The sequence below is a fragment of the Molossus molossus genome, unplaced genomic scaffold, assembly GCF_014108415.1.
Source record: "Molossus molossus isolate mMolMol1 unplaced genomic scaffold, mMolMol1.p scaffold_m16_p_16, whole genome shotgun sequence".
NCBI lineage: Eukaryota > Metazoa > Chordata > Mammalia > Chiroptera > Molossidae > Molossus > Molossus molossus.
In genome coordinates this window covers 51246798-51272159 of record NW_023425351.1, presented here as the reverse complement: position 1 = coordinate 51272159, position 25362 = coordinate 51246798, and positions in this window count along the sequence as shown.

Below are 25362 nucleotides of genomic sequence, written 5' to 3'. Positions count from 1 at the left end.
AGTTCCTAACCCCTTTCCCTCTCATCACCACCTCAGTGTTGTCTGTTCTTTGACTAATCCCTTGCTAGCTTTGCGTTATAAAAGCCTGAAGCTTTAGTGGGGAATACAATGACTTTTGGCAATGGGGAGGAAGAACAGATGCAGAGAAATCCTACCGTTTTATCAGCATGAGGACTTGGTATACAGATAAACTGAATAACAAAAGGTAAATGTATATATTCTTAAACATTTTTTTTTCTTTATTGATTTTAGGGAGAGTGGAAGGGAGAGGGAGAGAGATATAGAAACATTGATGAAAGAGAACATGGATTGGCCACCTCCTGCATGCCCCCCACTGGGGGTCAGGCCCACAACCCAGGCATGTGTCCTGACCTGGAATCGAACCGGCGACCTCTTGGTGCATGGGCCGACGCTCAACCACTGAGCCACACTGGCTGGGCAAATGTATATATTCTAAATCCTAAGCTTGAAGACTGATATAATACCTTCTTAAATGCATATTGCCAAGCTGTAAAAACATTTTTAGTCAAAGAATTTGAAAAACTTGTACTCAAAGACCTGAATTATATTTTATAAGTGGTATGTATTTTTAAAATTTAAAAAAAAACAGCTAGCCCTGGCCGGTTTGGCTCAGCGGTTGGAGAGTCGGCATGCGGTACAGAGAGACCCGGGTTCGGTTCCTGCTAAGGGCACGTTCCTCGGTTGCAGTTTGTCCCCGGCCCTGGTTGGTCGTGCGGGTGGCAGCCACTCGATGTGTCCCTTCACATCGATGTTTCTCTCTCTCTCTTCCTCTCTCTCCCTCCTGCTCTATCTGAACAAAAAATGGAAAAATGTCCTCGGGTGAGGATAAAAAAAACAAAACAAAACAAACAAAAAAAACAGCTAAATTTAACCTTTTTATTTATTTTAAAATAAATCACATCCAAAGAACCCAATTAAAAAATGGGCAGAGGAACTAAATAGACACCTCTCTAAACAGGACATACAAATGGCTAAGAGACATATGAAGAAATGCTCAACATCACTAATCATCAGAGAGATGCAAATTAAAACAACAATGAGGTAACACCACACACCTGTCAGAATGCCCACCATCAACAAATCATCAAACAACAAGTGTTGGTGAGGGTGTGGAGAAAAGGGGACTCTTGTATACTGCTGGTGGGAATGCAGACTGCTGCAGCCACTATGGAAAACAATATGGTGTTACCTCAAAAAATTAAAAATTGAACTTCCATTTGACCCAGTGATCCCACTTCTAGGAATATACCCTAAGAAGCCTGAAACACCAATCAGAAAGAATATATGTACCCCCATGTTCATAGCAGCACTATTTACAATAGCTAAGATCTGGAAACAGCCCAAGTGTCCATCAGTGGATGAATGGATAAAAAGCATGTGGTACATATACACAATGGAGTACTATGCAGCTGTAAGAAAGAAAGATCTCTTATCCTTTGAGACGATATGGAGGGACCTGGAAAGTATTATCCTAAGCGAAACAAGCCAAACAGAGAAAGACAAGTATCATATGATCTCACTTATTTGTGGAATATAATGAACATAACAGTCTGAGGAATGGGGTAGTCCCAGAGATGTGGAAGTGGGGTTCAGACTGACAATCCCCAGAAAAGGGGGTGGTGGGGGAGAGATAAACCACAGAACTTATATGCATGTATGCATGAACAGTGGACATGGACAACAAAGCTGGGGACAGGGTGGAGAGGGAGTGGAGGGGGGAGTCAGTGGAGGAAAAAGGAGAAACATTTGTAACAAAAATAAATTAATTAAAAATAAATAATTAATAAAAATAAAATAAATTACATCCAATAATAAGAAAATTATTTTAAAGTTTTTTCAGATTTTTTAATGCAACACAGTCTCTTAAATATTTCAAATGCCTGAAGTGAAATAACACATAAAAAAAATCACATTAAGAATGTCAAAAAATTTTTCAGAAACCTAATGAAAAATTATGAATAGCATAGATTTGGTATACTTTTTCCTTATTTCTATACTATTTCTACATATATCCAGAATTATATACATAGTTATCACCTGCACTGTATCCATTAGTAATTTCAGTTAGAGATTCTGAATTGAGGCATGGAATTTGGGAAGAACTTCTAGAGTTATCATCTCTAAGCTACATAATGACAAGATGAGGTCTTTCTGAGAATGGAGTTTTTGGGAACTCATGCCTTTTCTTGAAAACCACTACTTCCTATATTTTTAAAATAAGATTTATTGAGGTATAATTTATATACAACATATATTTACCAATTTTGTGTTCAATTTGATGAATATATATATAGTCACTTAGCTACCACTTAAATCAAGATTGTAGAACTATTCATCATCCCCCAGTTTCTTTGTGCCTTTTAAAAATCAATTTATTTTCCCCTGTCCTGTCTGCTGCACACCAGTGATCTGTTTCTGTCACTGTCGTTTTGCCTTTTCTAGGATTTCATATAAATGAAATTCTACATTTTTTTGTGTGTAGCTTCATTCCTTTGCTTGACACTTTGAAATTCATCTAACTTGTTGCACGTATCAAAAGCTTATTTTTATTCCTGGATAGCATTCCATTGTATGGATGAGAAATATTTTGTTTATCAATTAACCAGTTAATCTGTAATGTTTTCAGTGTTTTATTATTTAGAATTTTGGTATTTGGATGATTTTCAGGGTTTTGCTATCATTAATAATGTTGCTATGATTATTGGACTACAAGTCTTTGCAAAACACAGTATGATTTTATTTCTCCTGGGTAAATACATAGGACTGTGATTTCTCATTGTGTACATTGAACTGCAGAAAAATTTACAACACTCTGCTCCTAAGTGGCTGTATTCTTACCACTGATCTTTGAGAGTTCCAGTTGCTCTACATCCTCACCGAAGTTGGTCTTTGCCCAGCATTGGTACCTTGCTGTTACCCTGGGTTGTCACTTTTAAATTAAAACTAAGGATGCCCCAGCCAGTGCTTGGTTGGTTGGAAGATTGTCCCATACAGCAAAAGGCTGTGGTTTTGATTCCTGGTCAGGGCACAAACCTAGGTTGCAGGTTCAGTCCCCAGTCAGGGTGCGTATAGAAGGCAACCAATCTATGTTTCTCTCTCACATCAATGTTTCTGTTGTTCTCTCTCTCTCTCTTCCTCTCACTCTATAATCAATAAACATATCCTTGGGTGAGGGTTAAAACATTTTTTAAAAATTAAAACTAAGTATCAATATTTCTAACAGACTTGTAGTACCAATAGTATGCAGAAAATACGAGTACCAAAGTTTTAGACAAAAGTCACCTTATTTCCTACATTTCATTGAGATCATTCCTTAAGACTTGTCACCACAGTTTCAGTGCAGAACAGAGTTATACAAAGGAACTTGCAGAACTGCATAGTGGCAGTACTACCCAACGAATGGATGATTACATTAGGATTAGGGAACTCTCTGGACCTTCCACTGAGGTGGTGGTGGGGGTCTGGTTTCAAATACATGTCAGTGAATTTTACCCAATTTCACTCCATCCCATAATTTCTTAACTATTAACAAGGACTGACTAGTGACATGATAGCATGATAGTATTTTATTTTCTTCTTTTATCAGGCTAATGTGTAGGATTTGTGTAATCTTTATAGTTGTCTGATCTACTTCTGCTAGACATAGATGAGGATACTAGCTGAGATGTCACGTAGAATACCATCTATCTGAAAAACAGGTCCATGTTTATGAACAGATGCTAAACATAAGATATCAAGAGCTCTCGAAAAACTAAGATGAGATCTGCAAAGTCAGATTAGTTAAACTGGGGATAAAAGCTGCACTGTCAATCTTTTTAATCTCACCTTCTTAGGCCATGAGTTGCTGTGAAGATGAGAGTGGAAGCTTATATGTTCAAAGAGAATTCAATATTTCAATGAGAAAAGTGGTGTGTGTGTGTTTAAATAAGCCTTGGTCAAAAAATGTATTCTTTGGAGTGAGGCTTGAGGGATCCATGGCTTTGTTCTTATTATCATAGCAGTTGTGAGTTCAATAAAGTTTTCCAAACTTTTAAGCCAAACTGATCTCTCTGCCCTTATATGACCCTCAGGACTCCAAAGAGTTACAGCTATAAAATGAAGGGGAGTCTTGATACCAGTAAACATTTTCTCTCAAGTTGCTGTATTCTTGCCAACTTTGATTCCTAGAGTTTTAAAACAATTCAGTTTTTCATTCACTCTAATTTAAAAAAAAAAACAAAAATAAAAAACTGGAGATGTAACTTTTAAAGTACAGATATTTTGCCTATTAAGGTTAGTCTAAGTGTAAATGAACCCCGAGATCATTGGCTCCTGGAAACAGTGTGGGAGTGAAATGGACCAGGAACATCCTGCTTGGCAACCACTGTCGTTAGCAGTTGGAATGAAATTGTGATGCCAGCTGCCTACTTTTGGAAGTGAGAAAGAAGAATCTGAATTCGCTGTGGTGAAACTCAAAGCTCTCTTGCTAAAATCCTCTTCTCCTCCTGCTTGTTTCCCTTTTTAGGAGGCTTGTGGCCGACCACCTGGGATTCTGAATCATTAATTCCTGGAAGACATTCCGTCAGGGATGGCATGTGACAGGCCGCCTGGCAACTGCCATGGATACCCATTCACTTTTATCCACTTCAGTAATTATTTATTGTAGCCTACGATCATGCCCAGCCTGGTGCTGCCAGGGAGGATTTCAAATGAAGAGAGTTTATAATTCTCACCCTAGAGATTTAAAACATTTATTTAGTGCCGTATTTCTTTTAGGAAGAGCAGATTAAATATTGTATGAAGCAAATTTTTAAAAAATTACGTAAATGCCAAAGCACTATAGGAGAAACCAAAGGGGGAAAGGTGGGCTTCCGTTCTTCAGGTCAGTTCCTGCCGAGTGTGAGAGGTCTACCCACTCACAGGCACTAAGTACTTTCCATGTATCAGTGCCTGTAATTCTCGAAACCACCGCAGGAGAAAGGTGTAAAAAGTCCCACATTACACACGGGGAATGGAGGTCTACTCTTTCTCAATAGTTAATTCTTCAGTAAAGGAACTGAGTCCAATGTGCGGGTCAGGTGCAGTAGGCGAGGTGACTGAGTTAGAGAAACCACAGGCCTGCAGGTGGACATGTCAGGTGTCTGAGTCTGAAGTGTGTGTAAGAATGTCCAAGGTTAACAGGCAGGTGAATGGGTCCAGAAATCCAAAAGACAAAATGGTAGCAGATACACCTAGTCTAAAATTCAGATTAAATGAAAGAAAAGGAAAAACAGATCTTGTAGAAATTGAGGGAACACAGTGACAATGAGCACGACGCATCTCACCGCTAAGTAAGGTATTTCTGGAACACAGTTCTGGTTTTTCATGGTTCTCAGGTGGTAGAAACCCACACTGCAGGAAGGAATCAGGCAGCTGGAATCAGTCAGAAATGGGGCTCTGGGAAAAGAAATATGAACAACTTCAAGGAAGCAATTTTCCCCAGTTTGAAATTTCTACAAGAATGTTTTTGAGTTTATGTTGTCTTCATGAAGCCTTGAAATAAATCATTTCTATTACGCTTCCAATTATAAAACTCATTTAGTAGGCTAACATTAACTGATATTTTCCTCAGGTTATCAGATCTAAATATTTTGTTTTCATTTTGTGCAGACATCCTGGACCCAAGAACTGATTTTTAAAGTGTATTGGTTACCAAAAATATACAAATAAATTTAAAATATGTATCTATTACCAAAAAAAATAAAATTAAAAAAATAAAATGTATTGGTTACCAAACAAGAAAACCAGTAGCACAATTGCTTAGCTCCATAGAAAACAACATGACTAGAAATTCCTCTTTGCTTAAATCCTCAAGGTCATGCATTTGAAGTTTGATGTTTATTTTACTCATGCAATTTACCTTGTATTCTTGCATTTGTTTAGAACATAATTTCAGCCTGGCAAAGACCTCGTCTTCAAAAAGAGATGTTTCTCCAATTAAGGTCACTATAATCAACTTAAAAATTGGAATAAGACAGGATGAACCAAGAGTTCCTGAGTGATGATGAGAAGACTGGGTGTACCAGGCTATCAGGTGGAAACAACAGTGGATTTGAGTGCATCGCTACTTGACTGCAGTACACGACTGTTTGCTAGACATGTGTCAATGAACAGGGCATGGAAATAATCATCATGAGCAACTTTTATATATATTTGAAAATGTTATGTCCTTAGGTAACTGTAGTGATGTTTCCTAGAAAGAAGCAAATATTTGTTTTCTTTTGCATCAGATTTCTTTTTATTTGGAAATAATCAAAATATGTTATTTAATTCTAGGAAGGCAACTATGTAAAGCAATAATTGACAATGAGGGTTGAAATTTCACCTGCCTCTGTATTTACAGAAACTCTGCATAATTTTGTATTTTAATATATCTTTCTCTATTAGTTATTCAGCCGGTTCTTTCTCCTAACTGATCTTGTGTTCACCCTGATGACTGAGGAAATATCTAAATCGGTGATTCTCAAACTGTAGGCTAAAAAACAAAAAAATCACCCAGAGAACTAGTTTAAAATACAGATTCTCCTAGTTATTCTGATATAGGAAGACCACAAAATACACATTGAGCCTTAAATAAATGCCAATGTTAGACTTCCATTAATATTAAAAATACTTGTGTTTTGCTCAAAGCAATGTCAAAATTTGTATCCCCTTCATGGAACATGTGGTAGAAACAGCACTATGTTTAGACCCAAACCTATGTTCCATATACTTCATCATTTACCAGTTAATGATTCAAGAGACATTTATTTTACCTTTAAAATGAAGTTGCCTTATCTATAAAATGAAAAAAAAAAGACAACAATCTAAGTTGTGAGAGCAAATCATGTAATAGCTATAAATCCCTAAAACCTGTTGCACCAAAGATCCTCAATTAATGCTTAGTTTCTCTTCTTTCTTGATTTACATTTTTGACTAACTCATTTACTTCTCTTTTTATCCACTGAGTTCTCATAGGAAGAATGCTGAAAGTAATACTAAGGGTCTTAGATCTTTCCAAATACTCTGTGAAACTCTCACCCCTCCCTCCAGGGAGAACCAGGAAATCTCAGCACAAATTGTAACCAGGTGGTCTGGGTTGTCTCTTACCAACTCAGCACCACCACCACTTGCTTCCAAGGCTGGGCACTACATTTCCCCAAATACCTTTCCCTGTATGGTTCAGGCTTAAAGGCTGCTAATGAGAGGATCTGCGACACGTGGAGGGGAAGAGTGAAGAGGAAGCCAGACTCCCAGAAGGCATGGCAGTGAGACATGGTGACCTTCTGCCGTGTCTCTGTGGAGCAGTGGTTCCTCAGACTCCCGAGTGAGCTCCAGCTTCCCTACCTACTCCGGTGCTATGGGGGGAAGTTATTACACTGTGTCCCAGTCCTCCAGCCCACCAAACCTGGCTCCTTCCACGTTTGTGTAAACCTTAATTCCTCTATTAACTTCCTTTTTTTTCTTATACTCACCCGAGGACATTTTTGCATTCATCTTCAGATAGAGCGAGAGGGAGAGAGGAAGGAGAAGAGAGAAAAACATCACTGTGAGAGAGACACATCGACTGGCCACCACCTACATGACCCCAACCGGGACCAGGAACATACTGCAACCGAGGTACCTGCCTTTAGCAGGAACCAAACCCGGGTCTCTCTGGACTGCGGACAGATGCTCTAACCGTTGAGCCAGATCGGCCAGAGCTAACTTCTTTAACTCAGTGATATTTAGCATGGTTCTATATTTGCACCAAAACTCCAACTTATATAGCAGAGTACCCTGGCACTTAGTCTGATATTGTTCTTCGCTGTATGAATTGTTCATCCTGGGTATAAGTGAATCATTTTTCTGATAATTGGTGGTTTAGCTTCCTTAGACTAAGAATGTTATATTATGGATAAGTACAAACAGATGACTAAAAATCATATGCAGATATTAGATGCTTGGGTAAGCCCTTCACAAAATACCTTTACTATAGAATACTCAACCCATATTCCAACTCTCTTAGAGTAGCTCCAGGAAAATACATCTGCTTTGGAGTGGCCTGGTTGTATTTCACCTTTAATATGTCTGTCTCTATTATTATGTTTTATAAAAGTCGAGTGTTGGGTGTGCCAGTCTAGACCAGAACAAGCTGAGGACCTATTCTGTCCTGAAATTGCATGTAAGTGGAAGTATTCAAAGAACTAATACTACTATTTAATCTAGCTACTGGAAGTTTGAATCTATCATTTCAATCATATTTTATAATGTCTTCGGTTTCTTATCTTATTTGTCAGAGTATAGGACTTTGTTTTCAAAACTGGCTTTAAAATAAAACCCAAAATACATCTAATCTGTACTTCCCAGATAGTGAATCCCTGTTTTATAAAAACTCCCCAAATACAGGCCGACTGGGGCTCCTGTCCGCCAGCTGGAGTGATTAGTTCCACCTGTAGTCAGTACTCGATCTGACTGTCAGCAACACAGCACACGTCAAAACGTAAAAATGCTATCCTTTGTCAGGGAGGAATAATGATATGACCTATGTTCACATTAGGTAAAATAATTTACTATGGAGTTAACAACCAGGTAACAAGTTCGGTAATTCTTGTTAGTGCTATTTTCTTCTTTGGGTATTTGCTTATTTACTTTGTTTTCATTTCAGACTAGAAGAGACCTAATTTATAGAATACCTACTGTGAACTAGAAACACAAGGTGATATTCACATATTAATCATTCTAGTTAGGTATTTTTATCTACATGTTATAGATGAACAAACTGAAGCTGAGAAAGGTTAATAAACCTATTAAAGGTAATTAGCTAGGAAGTAGCAGACTAGTGCCCAATCTCTGATGTTTGATTCCAAAAGAGTGTACTTCCAACTCTTCCAGTTTGCTTATAGATCTTACTGTTTTCAAAGAAAACAATAAAAAACATTTCTTGGGACCTACCACCAAGCTGAATAAAAAATAAAACTCAGTGTTCAGTTGCCCCCCCCCTTTTGTGTGTCCTTAGGAGAATTTATTAAAAATGAAGTCCTGTGTGCCCAGTACCCTTGCTTCCACACACGTCTTGCACAGCAGAGTCACAATACTTATTTTGCCAATGTGCAGGCAGTGTGAACATCGCATGCCAGCGGGCACTCTGTGAGTGAGGCAGTCGATGGTTCCTGATGCCAGTGGCACATTCTTCGTGTTTCAGCTAGACCACACTCATTTCACAGAGCTCCTCTCCATGCCCTAGTGTGCGCTCTCTTAAAATAAAATAGTAATTAAAATATATTAAAAGTTCTCTATAAATTTTAAAGTTTACATTGTGCAGTGGTTAGAACAGTACCATATAGATACCTGTTATGTAGTATCTATGAGTACATTTGAAGTAAGAATATTATGACCAATAGGGGGCACTAAAAACTCTATCACCACACTACTCTCTCTTAGTAGAAGAGTGAGAGATTGAGGGAGGGGAGGGGATGCTATGGGTCAAGGTCAAGCACCTCATCACTTGGTGGGTGTAGAGATTTATTATAAGGAGAACTTATTTCTGTTGGAGTGTCCTTTTCTGTCTTTAAATTTTCTCATTTAGGGATTTGATCTCTTGGCTCCACTTAGGCAGGGTTTCCTACCATGCATCACACAGTAAGATAGTTCAGGGACTGCCTCTTTCTGGGAGGCACGCAAAGTCTGACGGCAGGGTATGCTGTGCCCTTTGCCCCCTGAGTAGCACAATCTCAAGGGGTGGGATTTGGGGAAAGAATCCTAAGGACCCAGAGTTTAGTCTATGTCAAAAGTTCCCAACTGTGTTCCACTGTATGTTTGACTTAGATATTAATGGGAATTTCAGAGTAAAACGGTATTTGAAATGAAAGAGCATCATATATAAGTTGTGAATATTTACAATGTACAATAGCATCTTAATGCCTTTGGAACGTCTTAAGGAAACCTCTTTACCTTTGTTTAATAGCTTCCCAAACTTATTTGAGCACTGAACATTATCATTCTTATTTTTCTTCCTAAAAAGTATTGTGTGGCACCAAGTTTGGGAAAGTCTGGTCTGAGTGTTAGACTCAAAGGGTCACAGGGAACCTCAAAACACCTTCCAGGGCCAGGGGTCCCACATGGAAATCCGAGGCCAATATCCTGTTCTCTCTCTCTCTCTCTCTCTCTCTCTCTCTCTCTCTCTCTCTCACACACACACACACACACACACACACACAGAATCAGTTTATAGTCTTTGCCTTTCTCACAATACTGAACATGGGCACAGACATTTCATTATAAAATAGCAAATTCTAGAATTCCATTGGTGTTGGTGAATTGGGCCTCCTGGGTTACACAGGCCTGCCTAAGTGGCAGAGGAATGTAACAAAGCGCTACATCTCTCTTTTAGCTGCTGATTCTGTTTTGAAGATAAATCGATTCTAACTGGATTGAATGTATTTTACGCTTTCATTCCTGTTTACTTGCTGCCTTTTGTTATATTGAGTCACATCTTGGCAAAACGTTGATTTGTTTTGTCTAGCTTTCTTTTCTCCTGCAAAATTAGTCTTGATAGTCACCCCTTCCAATCATGCAGCGTTTGACCAATTGTTCTTCACGGTATGAATTGTTCATCCTGGGTATAAGTGAATCATTTTTTCTGATAATTGGTGGTTTAGCTTCCTTAGACTAAGAATGTTATATTATGGATAAGTACAAACAGATGACTAAAAATCATATGCAGATATTAGATGCTTGGGTAAGCCCTTCACAAAATACCTTTTTTTTAAAAATGGAGTTGGCTATCATTTAAGTAATATGGATTTAAATATCAATCTTTTTTTGCAAATAAATAACTATAGTTATTCAAATAAATTAATTTTTTTTGCTTTATAAAAAGTGAATAATGTGTCGTTTTCATAAGAGTGCAGGTCAAATTATATATTGGAATACACAGTAAAGTGCATTTTCTTGCACACATTAGGGGTTAAGGAAAAAGACAATACTAAAGTCTCCTCCTGACAGACCCACATGTCTGCTTTGTAACCAAAGCTGCAAATTAATCAGATACAGGAAACACATGCTGGACTAATCACAATTCGTTGTTAGTTTCAGATTGAAACAGCATCAATTCAATTGCATGCTGTCTTATATATAAATAAATGCTCTATATTGCCACACAGAAGACATGGAGTCTTTAACAAAAGCAAAATCCTCTCGCTGTGAAGGTAAGGGATCTTGGTTGATGAGCTGAAGCACTGTCTCCTTGACAGGCTGTTCCCTAAAGTACAGAGGAGTGCTTCATGTTACCTTATGTCTGAGAGACGTTTTCAGATCACCTAAATTCCTTTGTTTCTATACTGACCCGGCAAAACTCTGGTTTCCCCAGTGGTTACCCACATGGCTCACCTACAGTGAGAGTGCACATGTTTGCAGACAGGAACATTTCTGTCACTTTAGAATGAGCCATGGCACATAATCCTTGGGTAATAAAAAACTAAGGGCCCCATTTCTCTGATGTGGTGAATCTAATCCAGTATTGTTCCTAAAACTACTTAATGAACAGGAATTTGCACTTTCTGTAGCTACCATCTCTTTTACCAACTTATTTTTTTCCAACTGATTGAACATTGTACGTTTCGTCTTCCAAACAAGTTGACAAAAATAATTCTCAGTATCAAAAATAGTTGTCTTTTAATAGTTAAGGCATTATTCATTGCCATTATTAGATCTGTCTGATCATCAAATACAATTCTTTTGCCATGGACAACATTGTCCTATATTAGTAAAAATCTTTACCTTCACAATATTCCCCATTAGCAAAATTAATTATGTCAAATTCCCCATATCATGTTAGTCCCAGCATTTCTCATCTTATGATTTGTAATTCGTGCAAATTATAAAATTATTATATATTGTTGCTCCAAACAATTGTGTGTGTGTGTGTAGTTAATTCTTGAACTATTTTTTTTTTTTTTTTGGTACGTGCCCCTAGTGAGAACAGAACCCGGGACTCTCTGATCCACAGGCCGATGCTCCAATCGCCGAGCCAAACTGGCCAGGGCAATTCTTGAACTATTAAAGGAGTAAAATAAGTAAGAATTTTGGGTTGCTTGGAAGTGAGTAATGAGAAAGAGGACATAAAACGATCCCCCTGGTATATGATCAGAAGTATAAAGTTGCATTAGATGATCTTTATACTAGTTCCCTCATTTGGCATAAAATGCAACTACATGAAAAACCAACATAGAGAGAGAGAGAGATCAGAAACAGAGAAGTATAGAGATAGATGGGAGTAGGACAATGCCTTTATTATCATGTTCTAAAGCATTTCAAGTAAAACAGCAAATTTAGTGGAAGACAAATAAATGCATCCATCAGTTAATCTCCCACTCTCCCACTAATGCCTGCACTTTTCCTTTCATATGCAACTTTTAAGGCAGGGATGCATATCAAGAGAAACGCTATTTATGAGACCCTGATTTGAGATAATGGTGGGATTGAGAGAATGGGATTGGTCAGGGATATTCCAGGAAGTAGGCCAGATAGGATTTGGTGAAGAATTAGACGCTGGGAGAAAGGTAAAGGGAGAAGGGTAGAGTAACTTCTGCTTTGGTTGGTTAAGACTTGGAAAAAGAGAAGAATAAGCAGATCTGAGTGAAAATATTTGATTCATTTTTCAAATAGCTTTATTGAGATATAATTTATGTATACAATTCATTCATTTATAGTGTACAATTCAATGGTTTTTAGTATATTCAAATATATGTGCAGTCATTACTACAGTAAATTTTATAATATTTTTGTCAAAAAGAAAAAAATAACCATATACCTTTTAGCTATTATGTTCCTATATCTCTGTTTCTCCCTCTACAGCCTTAAGCAACAACTAATCTACTTTCTGTCTCTACATACTCTAGACTTTTATATGAATAGAATGACATAGTGTGTGATCTTTTGTGAGTAGCTTCTCTCATTTCACTTAATATTTTCAGGGTTCATCCATGTTGTAGCATGTATCAGTTCTTTTTTTAATGGATGAATAGTAGTCCCTTGTATGAGTATGAGTATGAGTATGAATATACCACGTTTTATTTACTTGCTCATTGATGGCCATTTGGGTTGTTTTCACTTTTTTTTTTTTTTGCTATTATGAATAATAATACTAATGACTATAAACATTTGTGTTCAAGTTTCTTTGTGCATATATGTTTTCATTTCTTTTTGATAGGTATCTAAATATACCTAGGAGTATATAGTGTTTTTTTTTTTAAAGCAGTTTTTACCAGTTTCATAGGGGAACAACAGATCAGTGGCGCTCCTCATGCTGTCATGATGGAATGATTGTTTTAATTTTGAATAAGCAGCACTCTGAATACTTATCAGTCACTTAGATGGAGGGTTGAGCAGGCAGAAAGGTATATAGCCTGGTAGTCAAGAAGCAGACCTGAGCTGGACATGTAGATTTGAAAGTTGACCTAGTGGTAGAAGTAATGATAGAAGTGTTGTGCTAAGGTAAATAAGCCTGTCAGAGAAAGACACGTATTACACGATCCCACTTATATGTGGAATGTAGTGAACAAAATAAACTGACAAACAGAACAGTTCTAGAGACAGGGAAGCAGGGTACAGACCAAGGAATCTCAGAGGGAAAGGGGGAGGGGAGGTGGGAAGAGATTAACCAAAAAATGTGTATGTATATATGCATAACCCATGGACACAGACAATAGCGCAGTGACGGTCTGGGTGGGGGGTGGGGCAGGAGTGGGGTGGAGAGGGTCAGTGAGGGGAAAAAGGGGAACATCTGTAATACTTGCAACAATAAAGGTAAATAAAATAAAAAGGTCAAAATCAGAACCTAAAAGAATGGTAACATTAAAAGATTTAGTGAAGGAATCTGGGAAGAAGTGGTTAGAGAAGTAAAAGTTAATTTAAGAAAGAGTGTTTTCTGTGGAAGAAATGAGTCAGTGAAGACGTTCAAAGAGAAAATGGTCAGAAGTATCACAACATGGAAGAATAAAATAAGAGCCAAAAATACTTCAAGATTTCAAGATGTAAAAAACTTTATATTTTACTTTTAAAAAATTCAAGATTTTCAAGATGTAAAAAAAGTACATTTCAAAAATGACACATTATTGAATTTGACAAGTAGAAAGACACACGGTGAATTCTGCCAGAGTGGCTGGGTGTCCTGTGGGTGGAAACCATATTGCAGAGGGTGGATATATAAGGAGATGGAGTAGAGGGGTGTAAGCTGTTAGGAGTTTGGAATGGGGCTGGGTTTTAACCCTACCACCTATCTCTGACTGTCCAGGATTCTGGCCAAAGCTGTATGTACACAGAGAACAGGCAGCAACATGGACATCACAGTGACCCTTTATTCAGGGCTCACTGGGAATGGCTGCATTGGAAAACATAGTGGGCCTCTGACCTCCATGTACAACCAGGTCAAGGACCTGGCACAGTGATGGCACAGAACCACAGAGAGCACTGTCCCCACAGTGCGGGCACCACCACAGGCAGACCTGGCCTAATCGGCTTACACCTGAGAGAGGTAATGAGAAGAGTCCCAAGCCTCCTTAAAGATCCATGAGCACTGGAGTGGGATTATTTCTTTTGGGCCACAGTAATTACATGCATAGTTAATATAGCTCAAAGCAAAGTGGATTTTGTACTTTACTAGGGAGAAGTGAGTAAGGAAAAGGTGAAGGCTAAAGCAAAGGTGTTAGCGAAGAGGAAGAGTCTAAAAATTCACACAGTTGGAAGTAATAGAAGGCTGAAGCTTCTGGAGAAGATGAGTGGGGATTTAAATAATTTGAATATATGGACTCAGGAGACTTACTGGCCTCAATTGACTCGGTGGAGAGGATGAGGCTGTATGCTGGGGAGAGGGAGGGCAGTGCAGAGCTCGGCTGACAGCGGAGCAGGGTGCACAGGGTTAATGCGTGGAGGTTCCGCACTAGTCTGCGGATTGGCATGGTCAGCGAAGCCATGCTGCCCCTATCAGGGTAGAACTTTAGGCTGTATAAATGATTGGCCTTTTTTAGAACAAATATTCTTGTATTTTATATCCACTTTTATTGTCCCTGAGAAGAGGTTTTCAAATATGTTTTGGGAAACAAAATATGTCCACGATGAAATGTTTAGCAGTCTAATAAAACAAAGACATGATTGATTTTGTAGGGCTCTTCCAATTTAACAGTGTCTCTTGCTTTAAAATCGCCCTTCCTACTTTTGGGGAAACAAAATGTCCTTTCTTTAATAAAACTAGGAAAATGAGTGATTATTTTAAAATTTCACCTTTACTTAGCAATAATAGAAGCGAACCGGCAGATATTTGTTCCTCTGATGTTTGAGTTCTTCCAGTTGGGAAGATATCGAAGTCTGATCGTCAGGACTCCTGAGAATATTTCCTAAACAATATGCCATCTACTGTGAGCATAATTGAAGCAAATGAAGGAGGAAGATAAAATGATTATTTAGCCCTGCTGGTATGGCTCAGTGGATTGAGAACCATCCCACGGACTGAGAGGTCCCAGTCAGGGCACATGCCTGGGTTGTGGGCTTGATCCCCAGTATGGGGCATGTAGGAGGCAGCTGATCAATATATCTCTCTCACATTGATGTTTCTATCTCTCTCTAAAAAATCAATAAAAACATTTAAAAAATTATTAGTATTATTATATAGCAGCTGGAATATTAGGCTCTGAATAATGAAGGGAATTACCATAAGGTAAACTTTATTCTTATAGGCACCCGCACATCAAGGTTCAGATCAGGGCACAGTCAGGGATCCGTAATGAGAACATCTCATTGTGGAACTCTGCAGGGTTACTCTCAAGTAGCTGCTGTGGCAGAGACCATAGCTTATAATGTCATAGACTATGTTGCCAAGGCAACAACACAGCCAGCCACAGAGGCTGACATTTTGAAACATGCATGTGATTTCATTATTTACAAGTTAGAGAGAGGAGAGCAAAGCTACTGTGGTGACTTAGAAACATCTATTCCAATATTGCCTACTTAGTTTTGAAAAAGACCGTGTATTATCATAGGTACCAGAGACATATGCAGACTCGTTCATTCGTTCGTTCATTCATTCATTCATTCATTCATTCATTCATTCAGTGATTCAATGATTTATTGATTGCTTCATTCACTCATTCAACAAGCTTTGATCTACTGAACACCTGCTATATGTGCTTAACACTGTAAATATGAGAGTGAACAACATAGACACTGTCTTTGTATTTTTACTATATGCCTGATATACGATCTGATGGAGATCAATGTCCAGGGTCTTAATATGATGGGGAAAGGTAATGCTCCAACAGGGGAAAGACTGTGCTTTTTTTCTCCCCAGACTCCATTGTGAACATTTAGATGGTGACAATCTGTGCTATTATTTGCTTTCATTCTTCCCACAAATGATCATTCTAATGAGGTAATTATCCTCCAAGATATTTCATGGAAGGGCGATTCCTAATCAAAAAATTTTGAAACACACAACAGAGTATATCTTCAGATTCACAGGAACATTTCCTGGTAGCATAACATTTCTATGTCTCCATAGAACCCATATCAGTATTAGTTTTCCAAGGAATAGAGTCTGAAAAAAGCAATTTTAGTATCTATTGTAGATTAAGATGGTGGTGATGACAATGGCAATACACGCATTAGTCATGGGCAGTTGCAAGACTGTGAGCAACATACGTGCCATGGCATCACCAGAAGACTACATTCATAATTTATGAATCCCAAGATACTATTCAACCTTTTACTACATCTTCTTGTCAGAACCAAGCTGTAGGGTTTCTGCAATTTGAAAACATTTCTTACAACATCCCTTGTTTAGATGCTTGATGAGCTTGAATTTAATAATCTGAAAGCCAACCCTAATGGCTGATTTAAATAGATGATTCAACATCCTATTTTAAGACAATTATTTATTAACACATAGGTGCAAATCTATATATGCAGAAGGAGAGCAACTGTACAGATTTGCATGGGAAGCAGGGATGGCTTGGTTGCTGATGGATCCACCTAAGCAAAGTTGGCTGTTAGCAAGTGATGTCTGTTCTGTGCTACTCCTTTCTCTTGATTCAGTGAGCAACACCAGGGTGCTTGCATGGTGCTGGGGCTCATGCCTTGCTGAGTTATCGCTTTTGAAATAAAATCTCTGCCTCGAACACAGCTGAGGACATTGAAATTCTTCGGTCTGCTTTTGTCATCGATTTTATTCAGCTGGTACTGCCTTGTTGCTACCTGATAATACAATTTAATTTGTGAGGGGAAGAGAAATCATAGTTCTTGCTTCCTACCGAGGGAAAGAAGATGAAAAGAGCTGTGCTGAGCCCCTGCTGTGGGGAGACCGCAAAGGTGTTATTAGATGGAGACAGGGCATAATTCTGATGCCCCTTGCAACATCAGTGAGCAAATTGTATATGTAGGCAGGTGCTTCTGAATAGCAGAATTGCCATGACTATGTGTGGTAGACAAGGTCTGCATGGTGGTTTGGCTCAAAGCCTTTCTCTGAGACAGCTTGATGCAGGCACAGATGTCCCAAGTAGTAATGCGACAGAGCAGCCCTCATGCTGAGAAATACTGTATTGTCTGACTCTTTTCAACACCCTCTGCATATGTTCTTGTATTTTTATATCCATTTCGCTCTCACACTTCACTGATCTTTTACATTTGTAAATTAACAAAAGAGATGACTCTTTCAAATGAACCAAAACTGAATTACCTACTGAAAAGAAGAGAGCTACTATCTGAAGGGTGCATAAGCAAAGAGACCACCTGGTTATCTGGGTTTCCATTAAAATGGGAATTGGGGACTTTTAAAATGCACATGAATATTCTTTATATGGGGTTAGAAAGCCACTGAAACCTAATAGGAGAAAACAAAAAGCAAAGTATTTGGGGCAAGTAGCTCTGTCTTGAAGTAAGGCATTTACAGACAGGTTCAGTCATTCTAGGACCTTCCTCCTTTGCTGCTCTAGTCCAGACCCTCTGATGCATGCCAGGTGATACATAAAAATGAGTGAGACTACACATTACCATATAGAGCATCAGATATAACTGAGTATGAAACCAAGTGTTTTGATGTAAGAGCTTAAGCAATTTCTTAACCTCTTTAAATATCAACTTCTTCAGCTGTATAATGGGGATAATGCTGGAACTTGTTTTATAAGAATATCATAAGATCAAGCAATGTATGTAAATGCTATACAGAGTATTTGGATATTGTACATGCTTATTAAATAATATCTGTTACTATTTTTCTCTAAAAGTGAATAATCTGTCAAGAAATTAAAAAGGTAAAGTGCTGGCTTTATTCTCATGGATGTGCATCTGTACTTGTGTGCTTGTACCTGTATGCTTTGTTTTTTCAGTGGAAGTGAAGATGTGTAAAGGAAATCACCAATATACTCATTGGAGATAGAATTTTACCACTCTGTGCCATGAGAGATGATTTAGAATAATGTGAATTTGGTTTTCAGTAGTGTTTGGAAATCACTAAAATGGTGTGGAGAGCAGTGTGGAACTCTGGATTTATAATTCTAATTTTGCCACCAAGTTACTTTGATGTGAAAATATTCTGAACAGACTTTTAGAGAGAAACCAGAAAGTACAAGTAACCTAGAAGCTCTGTGTCTAGAGTCATTCATATTTATTTATTCATGCATTTATTCACTAAATAAATATTAATAGCACATCTACCATGTTGCCTATGAGAGTTATTAGGCGTAAAAAATAGAAGAGTAAGAGGTAAATGCTTATTCTTAAGGAACTTGCAGCCTTAGGGATACAAACAAGCAAAGAAATAACATCAATTTAATATGAAAGGGAAATAAGAAGCACAAATTAAGTTATTTGATTTGCAGAGCAAGTTAATATTTCTCAACAGAACTGAACATCTTGATACATAAATATAAAACAACAGTCTGAAATTCTAGGATAACTTTATTTCAGCTTACTTTTTTTTTACTCTTGTTTTAGATAAATATTTTCTCTGTTGAGAATGCCCAACTTGAGATAATATGTCTTTGATTTCATATTAGCTTTTCATACTTTTTTCTGTTAGGACAACTTGCCTTTCAATTTATTAAATGCCATCATACACACAGGAGAGGATACACAGACTTTAGAAGTAAAATAATCACAACCATATAAGCAGCTATCATCAAATTTTTTTCTATATGGCATTAGGTAAAAGTAAGTTTCAAATTTTAATGGCTGAATATGAAAAATAGATTTAAGGCCATCAGCCTCAAATGTAGCCATATTGATCAAAACAAATAGTTTTCTTCTTTCTTTCTTATTTCTCTCTCTCTTGCTTCCTTCTTCTTCTCTCCTTTCTCTTTCCTTCCCCTCCTCCCTCTTCCTTTTTTTTATGCCATTTTTCTTCTCAAACTCTTCACTAATCGTATTTATCAAACTAGTCGAGTATTTCTATTCTCTGAAACAACTAATAGTCTTCCATAAAAACAAGACCTAAACTTGGACATAAGCTGTAAAACTTAAAAGAATAAAACAATAAACATTGTCAAACAGGATTGGTTTCCAAATTCTGGGAAGAAAAAGGCTCCCTTGAGTAGAAAGAGCGTGGCGCATGGCTCTATCACAGTCTCTTTATGTCACTGGATCGTACAATTAGTAGTAAAAAAGGGGGTGCAGTGACTGACAAATTTTAGTAGCAAAATTCTGTTTTTCAAGTGAACTATTACAAGTTCCGCCATAACATAAAAAATATAACTGGTTTAGCAAAAACGGAGGAGAGCAGCTGAGCGGGCAGATCCCGGGTGTGTCTGAGTAGCCCAGGACTACAAAGGATGGAATTGGAAAACCACTGAGCTAGGAACTCTCTGAGGGCTCCTCCAGTGCTAACGGCGTGTGACTACAGGTCCTAAATAATTCACACAGAATTACGCTCTCTCAAATAAATGGATGCCTTCCATTTTCAAGGACAAAATAACTGAAGTCGTCTTTATGCTTTTGACATTTACTTTCTTTTTTTGTTTGTTTTAATCAACAAAACTCAGTAACCTAGAATTAATCTCCCTGAAAATTATTCATGACCAGGAAGACACTTAGGCATAAAATATACAGCTATTTCTAGATTAATAGATGAGAGCTATTGAAAACAATATCAATATTTTCTTTATTTAACTACTTGATTACAGTGTGACTTCCCTTCACATTACCTCAACTGACCTAAACTGCAGTTGACTTTACTCTTAGTTATATTTCTGCCTATATATGGTAATTAATCTTTATACATCAGAAAAGATATGCAGCATTAGAAACTTAAATCAATATTTGGTCTTAGCATTATTTATTTCAGAGAAACTTTATGTACTACTGTAAATTACTCACTTTATAGATACTTTATTCATCTACTCACATTAAAGATAGAGAGTATTCCATTCAAAATTTATAATAGAATACGTTTTCCATTCTATATCTCTTACATAAAACAATTAGCTGCCCCCTAGCCAGTTTGGCTCAGTGGTTAGAGCATCGGCCTGCGGACCAGAGAGTCCTGGGTTCAGTTCCCGCTAAGGGCACATACCTCCGTTGCAGTTTGTCCCGGCCCCGACTGGGGTCATGTGGGTGGCAACCAGTTGACCTGTCTCTCTCACATCGACGTTTCTCTCTCTTTCTCTTCCTCCCTCTCTCCCTCCCACTCTATCTGAAGATAAATGAAAAAAAAAAAAAAAAAGGGTGAAGATAAAAAAATAAACAAACAGAAAAACAATCAGCTGCTTCTTTCAGCAGTGACAACTCATTATACTGCCAGTGTCAGGGATGAGAGATGGATAACAGCAGATTTTCATTGACTGGAGGAGATCCTCCCACAATATCATCAGATGAAAAATGAGTTGACCTAGGAAGGGTTTTATTCTATTGTTACTTTGTTACAAATGTAGATGGAGTTTTCCCCAGAATTCTGAATATCTATACCACACTAACCTGTAGTTGAGATGGTGGAAAACATTGAGAGTGGGGGCAGTGGGCAGATTTTTGGAAGGTACGCTCTGTGATATCTGCTTCCTTTTGATTAAAGAAATGATAGCTATTACATTGCGTGGTAGGCACGTACATCTGTTATTGTGGGTCTGGTCTTTCTGGCAAGTGGTTCATTAGGGTGAAGAATCTTCCTTTACTACCAACATGTCTCACGTTTCCATATATTAAACTTTAAAACAATTTATCTTTATTGTTCAGAGTATTACAGATGTGTGTCCCCCATTGACCCCCTCCACCTGCTCCCACACTTTTACTACCATCTGATAAAACTTACCTATGGTTCTTAAGGTATGTTAGTCATGTTGGAAGTGTCACTCCATTTTCACACATTGTTCGTTTCCAGTATTGAATATAGTGAACAAATTATATTTCCTGTCCCAAAAGTAGCCTCAAGAAGCTGTGAAATGCATGGTCCATTTAAAATGAATGAAAAGAGCTACATATTTATTATTCTCAATCCAAAATTATTTGTGACAAATTGTTTTTTCACCCAGTGGTTAAGAAACATAAATGATAACCAACAGTATTCAACTCAGCTGCAGTCTCTAGTTCCTCCCAGCGTCTGGAGCACTCTGCGAAGAACCTCAGAGGCTGCCTTCAATATCAAGAGCAATGAATGCCGTGATCAACAGGAACGATGGCCATCGCCATAGAAGGACGAGGTGATGTTTGCAATAAATTTGTCATAGTTGCATGATTAAGAAATGTTTTTTAACTTGATTTATTTAGTTATCTGTGAGTACAGATTGAACTACAGTATCTTGCTCACAGTTCATCAGGAAAAAAGTTTAAAATTTACCATTATTGGGATTATATTCTGGTGCTACCATATTGTTTGCGTGTTGATCTCAATTATTTTTCAAGTAACCGTTATTTCTTTCATGCTCCAATCAGTTGGCGTTTGAGCACATTTTTTGGTGTGCATTTTAAATGACCCATAACTGCTTATTTTATTTTATTTTTTTAAGTTTTAGCATTTTAGATTTCTTGGGAATTGATGGAGAACTAATACATGAAGTAACCCCATAGAATACTTCTGTAATTTAAATTATAACTCTGCTGTTAAGAACACCATTTATTACATTATTCAATGTCCTATATATTTATAATAATAATTTAAAAAAAACAACACGTTGGAACAGTTTCCCCTGGAGCCCAACATCTGGAACACAGGTTTTAGATCTGTTGTCATCCATTGGATCGGTTTACTGGACCCTTCACAGGATGTGGAAACATATGTGACAGCTGTTCCTTCTCCTGGTGGAAAAACCTCTAACAAGTGTTCAAAGATGGGAAGCTTGAAGTCAATGCCTCAGCAGTAGAGTTTAGAGTTCAAAGTCTCCCTGATCTAGCTCCCACACATAGCAGCTGTGTGACCTCTGGACAATTTATTTATACATTCTAGGCCTCAGTTCTCCCAATCAGGAAAAGGTAGAAAATAATGCAAATCATATACAATTGTTGTGAAGATCCAATGAGGTTGTTTACAAAACTGTTTTAATACAGTTCCAGTCACAGAGAAAGCAATCAACAGTGCTAGCCAGCAGATTGCTATAGTTAGAGAATGGAGAAGATGGAGCCAGAGGTCCAAGGGATCAGGGAGTGAAGGAACTAAGCAGTGGTGGATGGTGGGGCAGACACATATCTATAACTAGGGGAAATCACATAAATTTGCAGCCCAGCCAACTCATCGTCCCCACAGTCATGCCCATTTATGAGGCCTAGTTTCCCCTCTTTTTTTTTTATCCTCACCTGAGGATATTTTTGCATTTATCTTCAGAGAGATTGGGAGAGAGAGAGGGAGGAGAAGAGAGAAAGAGAAACATCGACGTAAGAGAGACACATCAACTGGCTGCCACCCACACGACCCCAACTGGGGCCGGGGAGGATATGCAACTGAGGTACAAGCCCTTAGCAGGAACCGAACCTGGGTCTCTCTGGTCCGCGGGCCTACGCTCTAACCGCTGAACCAAACCAGCCAGGGCTAGTTTTCCCTCTTAATGGCTGTACCAACTCTCTAAATTAGTCCCAACAAGTACAACATCCCAGAAGCCTCAAAAGAATTTCTTTAAGGAACTTGGTTCTTCCTCTTTCCTGCTTCAGTTCTCCCAGCTGCCATCTTAACAGCTAGACCAGAAGCTGTCCCAGCAACGGCAGTGCAAACACATGCTGCACACACTCTTGTCAAAGCAGATCAAACTTCTGGTTTCTCCAAGAGCACATGGGAGATGTTCACCACACGAGGTTTAGAAACCAAGGAAAGGGAAAATATTACATTGATTGATCTCAGTAATTAAAAGCCATGAGATAAATGCTCACTGACCAGTGGTTTCTACTTTATCCACTTTAGAATTGCTACACAATGCTTAGTTTGATAACCTTAGTCTCTGAGTCCTTAAAAATGCATCATTTTTTACCTTGGAAAGTTATTTTAAAAGATTGTTTTGTATTATTACTGAAACCAAACCCAAAGTAGATGAGGTCATCTCTTGTACAACCATTGTTGTTTGAGAAAAGTTGCTAAACCAATGGAAAGTCGTGCATTTGCAGAGATGGGGTTTCACACTAGTACTAATCTCTGCCTATTTAATATTGCAGTTTTTAGTTAGCTCTCTTTTTGACCTAGCTAATTCTCTAATTTGTGGGTTTGGAGCCTTGTTGTTATAAATGTTAAGATATTATTCTGTCTTTATCATAGTTTTAATATGATATTAATACTGATATTTTCTGTGGTTGATTTAAGAAGATTCCTCATTGATTAAATACCAAACATACAGACAGAAAAATTGACAACCTTATCTGAAAATTTGGAGAACGTCTTATATTCTCCTGATAAAGGGTCATTTCCCTTTCCACATCAGATTAAGCTGTAGGGTGAGCTCTAATTAAACTTTACATCTCCTCAAGTATTCAAGTACCACTGAATTAAAGATTACAGAAGTCAAGAGACTATTTGGCCAATTTCTAGATCAAGTGGAAATAAATGAATCTCAGAAAAAGAAAAAGAATATCTGATTAGGAGGGGAGCCTAATAGTGCTGTCAGGGTAAGTAAGATGTCAACAATGTCTTCAAAGTAGCGAATCTAGTAAATCAATTGAAGTGTTTCCCACACTGAGAGATGGGAAACAGGTAATCCATGGATGTGTGCCACAGGTAGTCCGTGGACTCAGCACTAAAATATATCAACTCATTTAAGAAAAAAGCTATGCATTTTTCAATTCTTCTTATTATGTTTGTGAGATAGCCTCAGTATTATGCTAATTGTCTTGTCTTTCTAACATTTACTAATTTCCTTTTTCAATACATAGGGACCAGGACTTAGGGTTATTGCTTTTTCTAGTCAAGAACATCAGTATCAACACAATAATAATAGCCAATGATTTTTAGAGCTTACCACATGCCAGGTACACTTCCAAAAACTTTATATATGTACCTAGTTCAAAAAAATTTTTTAAAGAAGCTGAATATATACGGAAACATGCACTAATCCTATATTTACAGTAGTGATTTTTAAAAAACGGAACCCACCCTTTTAACCAGCACCCACATCAAGAAACAAAATATTATAAGGATCTCTCTCTTACCTCTTCCAATTATTACTTGCTCAAGGATAATTGTGTCCTGACTTCTAACAACACAGATTTATTTTGCCAGTTAAGGTAATATATAAATAGGCCCATCTGTTTGTACTTTGGCTTAGTGTTACGATTGCTAGATTTATCCATATTGTTGTGTGTAATTATAGATTGTTCATTTTCATTGCTTAATAGTATTCTGTTATATAATGATATCACCATTTATTTATCCATTCCATTAGTATGCATTCCATTATTGTCCATTTGTACAGTTTCCAACTTGGAGCTATTAAGAATAGTACTGTTATGCCCTGGCCGGTTTGGCTCAGCGGTTAGAGCGTCGGCCTGCGGTCTGGAGAGACCCGGGTTCGGTTCCCGCTAAGGGCACGTACCTCGGTTGCAGTTTGTCCCCGGCCCTGGTTGGTCGTGCGGGTGGCAGCCACTCGATGTGTCCCTTCACATCAATGTTTCTCTCCTCTCTCTCTGTTCCTCTCTCTCCCTACCACTCTACCTGAACAAAAAATGGAAAAATGTCCTCAGGTGAGGATAAAAAAAAAAAAAAAAAAAGAATAGTACTGTTATGAATATTCTAGTACATGTCTTTTGATAAATATATGAGCACATTTCTATTATGTATATGTTTATAAGGGAAACTGAGTCATAGGTATGTATTAGTAGAAGAATTTTTCAAAGTGGTCACATCAATTGACATTTGCACCCATAGTTTATGAGCATTTTCATATCCTTTTCAATATTTGGTACTTTTTTTGTAAT